Here is a 5,590-nt window from a genome sequence, read left to right on the forward strand (position 1 = left end):
TAGTACATTTTTGCCATTTACTAAACTATACCCATGTTGTCAGCATACATCCAATGAGAAACGAACATGTATAACCCGGCAACATAATCCTGTTGTTCCCTGGCACAAGTACACTACAAAACCTGTCTGCGCAGATGGCCATACAAGGACTAATTACAGTAATTATGACATTCTGTTTCTGGTTTGAAAATGTCTGTTCCTGTGTCATTGTGTACTACTTAATGTGAAAGTACTTGTTGCACCCCAGGAACTTCATTTTTCTGCCACAAACTTCATTAAAGAGGTGAAGGCTGAAGTTCCTCTTCCCATGACAAAGTTTTTGCCTTCTACTCAAGTATCACCTTCTTTTTAGGAACTGACCAATCAGGAGCAAACATCTAAAACCCAGGAACAAACCCAGATAGAAAATCCTGTGATTTCCAATTGCAGAGACATGCAGATATGTGAAGATCTGGATATTCGGCTAAAAATCACAATATTCCCGCACCTGGAAATCTCGCGTTCTTTGCGTTTTGTAGCGATTGCTTCTGAGTTTACAGGGAGCTGGAATAAAGTTACTGTCTGGATGGGCCCATAAAGTTCCCCAGAGAACTATGCCATGTCTCCTCTACTCCAGAACTCATTTAAGCTGGATTTATTCCTTCAAGGGTCACTAAAAGGATGCCAGCTCACATTTTAAGCTCAATCTGTAATGTTAAGATAATACTTGAAAAATTTCTCTCCAGATCACTTAAGTCTGTGAACAGTGAAGAGGTCAAAATATTAGCCAACCTACAGAGCAGGAGTAGCCATTGTATGTCACTCCAGATGTCAATGAACTGCAATTTCCAGCACTCCTAATAGCTACTTCTGGAAGCTAACTTTCATCAAAATTTGGAGGGCTACAATAGTCCCACTATTGATACACAGAAACAAAAAATCAATGCCATATCTCTTATGAAAATATGTATGGCTGTAAATGCTTGACTTCATCACTAGTATTGATTGTAGTGCTGGGTGATGTGTAGCCATCCAGATGTTGGACAGCTGTTTCCAAGACCCCTCACTTCAGTAAGCCAGCCAGGGCTGATAGGAGCTGCACTCTAACAGCATAGGAAAGGTTGTGTGTTTCCCAACCATCTGTTCCTGGCGTCTGTTATAAATCATGCAGTCAGAAACAGATTAGGCCAAATACATGCTAGAAAACAAACATCTCCATCAAATTATGGGATGATAAAAAGAGTTGGGGGGGGGGGCCGACGACAAATGAACCATTCCAAGAAGGGAGTGCTAAAATCCTAGCCATCACCACTGAGAAGATCTCCTTTCTGAATCTTATTTCAACCTATCATCATCATCATTATCCTCATCACCACCCTCATCATCACATGCTGCTGTCATCTTACAATCCCACTTTAGTATTTCTGGTTGAAAATGTGGATGTAAATGTGAATTTGGATTAAAATGACGCCACTAATCCAAAATGCCAAGGTTAAAAAGCAAAGCGGAACTTAGTCATACATATCCTGTACAGTTGAACATTAAAAGAACAAAACAATGGCTACAAATGCTTCACAATACTGTAGACAATGAAAACAATGAAGTAGTTAAAGATTTCCTATACCTTGGTTCAGTCATTAGTCAAAACAGAGACAGTAATTAAGAAATGAGAGCAGGATTAGGAAGGTCCAGCAATATAAGATGCTAGTTCTGACCTTTAAAACTCTTTACGGCCAGGGCCCATCGTACCTTAGGGACCGTCTCTCCTTCTCCCATCATCGGAGGAGATAGGAGGAAAATCAACCCAGTTGAAATGATATGCTGAATTGCCAATGAGACAAACAAATAGGTCCTAGAGCCAATCAAGCCTGAACCCTTCCTACCGTAGAAGCCAGATGACTGAACTGAGACTGCCATACTTGGGGCATAATGATAAAAAGACATGGCTCACTAGAAAAGTTAAAAATGCTTGGTAAAACAGATGACAATACGGAAAGATGAAGATACCATTCTGTTGCACAGAATCAATCAGGGAAGCTCCGGCCCTGAGATTGCAAGACCTGAGCAGGGCTTTCGATAATGTGGTGGCTTTGAGGTCTCTCATTCATAGGGTCATCATAAACTGAAGTACACTAGATGGCAACCAACAATAATGCTCCTCTATGTTGTTTATTCATTCAGACATCTCCGACTCTTCATGACCTCATGGACCAGTTCATACCAGAGCTCCCTGTCAGCTGTCACCACCCCCAGCTCTTTCAAGGTCAAGCCAGTCACTTCAAGGATAACATCTTCTTTCTTTTTCATTCACTCAGTCATTTCCAACTCTTCGTGACCTCATGGACCAGTCCATACTACAGTTCCCTGTCAGCTGTCAGTGCCCCCAGCTCCTTCAAGGTCAAGCCAGTCACTTCAAGAATACCATCCATCCATCTTGCCCTTGGTCGGCCTCTCTTCCTTTTTCCTTCCATTTTCCCCAGCATCATGATCTTCTCCAAGCTTTCCTGTTTTCTCATGATGTGGCCAAAATACTTCATCTTTGCCTCTAATATCCTTCCTTCCAGTGAGCAAACATCAACCTGTTGGAAATAGCAACCTCCCAAGCCTCTCACTATTTGATTTATTAATGTATAAATTTGCTAACCTGTATTCTATGTATATGTTGATTTGCCAGTTTGACTGTACCTCTTTGGTGTGGGACAGGTTATAGACATGTGATTGTACTGAGCATGTTCAGATTCATGACTCAATTTTCTAGTCTGTATGTGTTTAGAATTCAATGGGAGCTGTGTGTGCCCAAACCTCAGTGGAGGTGGATGCATGTTGCTGTTTAGAGACTTTAATGGATACATGTATGCTTATGGACTTCTGTGAGTACAACTATACTAAAGACTATGGGCTATTGATTAAGAATGATACCCTGGGTACTCAATACAGAGAGAAGCTACATCCTATCTGTAACTGAACTTTAAGAAGAAATGTACCTGTAATTAATTAATTAATGATGTTATATGTGTAAGCAAGATATGTTATTTTTCAAAGAAGACTTTGTTTGTTTTTTATCTCTGAGTGCATATTGTAAACTAAGAGGTTTCAATTGAATGTATATGTTTTGAGTAATTACAACTGCAACTGCAATTTCAACTTTTAAAAAAAACAACCATCCTCTGCTAACCAAATATATCTTTTGTAGTGGCATGTCTTTGTCCGTGGCAGTTCATGGTTCTTCAGTTTAACAGTTGAGTTACCTGTGTGCCATTACATGAATAATAATAATAATAATAATAATAACAACAACAACAATAACAACAACAACTTTATTCTTATACCCCGCCCCCATCTCCCCAATGGGACTTGGGGTGGCTTACATGGGGCCAAGCCCAACCAAATGCAGCAAACAAAATAAAACACAACAAAAGAAATACAACCATAGAATAAAAATTGTACACATTGAGATAATCAAGTTAAAATGGTGGGCATAATAAAACATAATTTAACATCAGAATAAAAGTCATAAACTAGTTGGGCAAAGTGCACAGAGTGAGTTTGGAAACACAAGGTAGTTAGGTAAAGTGCTAAACTCAATGAAGGGGCCACTTGGGATGGGGGTGGACCCTGTAACTATATCAAACTAATAGAGCAAAATAAGGTGCAACTGATAGGGAAATGGATACTTATGAATATCACTTGTTCAAAGGGTTGACTTCTAACAAGGTCACGCTTTTCTTGACTAGTGGTTTTCAGAAGGTGGTCTCCACATGTTCACTGAGATTCACAATTGCCAAATGGATAGGGCATCATTTTTCCATTTCACTAAGGTTATGATTGCCATTTATTTCCAAAGACTGGGTGCAGTTTCCAGGGACTCGTCGTCGTCATCTCACTCGTTCAGTCGTTTTCGACTCTCTGTGACCCCATGGACCAGTCCATGCCAGAGCTCCCTGTCAGCCATCAGCGCCCCCAGTTCCTTCAAGGTTGAGCCAGTCACTTCAAGGATACCGTCCATCCATCTCGCCCTTGGTCGTCCTCTCTTCCTTTTTCCTTCCATTTTTCCCAGCATCATGATCTTCTCCAAGCTTTTCTGTCTTCTCATGATGTGGCCAAAATACTTCAACTTTGCCTCTAATATCCTTCCCTCCAGTGAACATTATTTCCTGGAGGATGGATTGGTTGGATCTTCTTGTGGTCCAAGGCACTCTCAGGATTTTCCTCCAGCATCAAAGTTCAAAAGCGTCTATCTTCCCTCGCTCAGTCTTCCTTATGGTTCAGCTCTTGCAGCCATAGATTACTATGGGGAATACCATTGCTTTCACTATGCGGACCTTTGTTGCCAGTGTGATGTCTCTGCTTTTCAGTATTTTATCAAGGTTTGCCATTGCTCTCTTCCCAAAAAGTAGATGTCTTCTGATTTCCTGGCTGCAGTCTACATCTGCAGTGATCTTCGCACCTAGAAATATAATGTCTGTCATTGCCTCCATGTTTTCTCCCTCTATTTGCCAGTTGTCAATTGGTCTGGTTGCCATGATCTTGGTTTTCTTGATGTTTAACTGCAGCCCGGCTTTTACACTTTCTTCTTTCACCTTGGTGATAAGGCTCCTCAGCTCTTCCTCACTTTCAGCCATCAGAGTGGTATCATCTGCATACCTAAGGTTGTTAATGTTTCTTCCAGAAATTTTAACTCCAACCTTGGATTTGTCAAGCCCTGCACGTCCATGATGTCTTCTGCGTACAAGTTGAATAGGTAGGACGATAGTATACAGCCCTGCCGTACTCCTTTCCCAATCTTGAACCAGCCTGTCGTTCCGTGGTCTGTTCATACTGTGGCTACTTGGTCTTTATACAGATTTCTCAGGAGACAGACAAGGTGACTTGGTATCCCCATACCACCAAGCACATGCCACTGTTATGGTCCACACAGTCGAAGGCTTTAGAATAGTCAATAAAGCAGAAGTAGATGTTTTTCTGAAACTCCCTGGCTTCCTCCATTATCCAGTGGATATTGGCAATTTGGTCTCTTGTTCCTCTGCCTTTTCTAAACCCAGCTTGGACATCTGGCAGCTCTCGCTCCATGTATTGCTGAAGTCTGGGACTTCAGACTTCCCATTCCAGGGACTGGGTGCAGTTATTTCCAATAGGTTATGCCCAAAAAGGGAAAGGGCGGGAGAGATGCACTCGAAACTGGTCTTGCTTGGCACCTGGGCTTGTGCCTGAGAGAAAGAGGAAGCCAAAAGGTCAGTTACCAGCCTCTTGGAAGCACCCTTCTCCATTCCCATGGAGGAAAGGAGAGATGAGGAGACAGTGGGGAAAACAACTCCAGCTGAACATTGAGGGTGAACTGTAAGAGCTGCTTCCTAGTGTTGTGGACTCCCCTTCTCTGGTGGTTTTGGAACAGAAGTTGGATGGTCATCCGGGTGACCCTGCAGGGCAGGAGGAGTCTTTTCTATGATTCTAGGTCGGGCTCTTCATGAACTGGGGGGCCTAGCTTGGAGCCAGCCTTTTGTCTGCATCTCCACGAGGGAAGGAAGGCAGGCAGGGCGGGAGGGCGGAGCCGTGGAAGTAACTCCGGGCTCCCCCAAACTCACTCACTCCCTTCCTTTGCCAGCTGGGCAAG

This window comes from Anolis carolinensis, chromosome 1, assembly GCF_035594765.1.
Source record: "Anolis carolinensis isolate JA03-04 chromosome 1, rAnoCar3.1.pri, whole genome shotgun sequence".
Classification (NCBI taxonomy): Eukaryota; Metazoa; Chordata; class Lepidosauria; order Squamata; family Dactyloidae; genus Anolis; species Anolis carolinensis.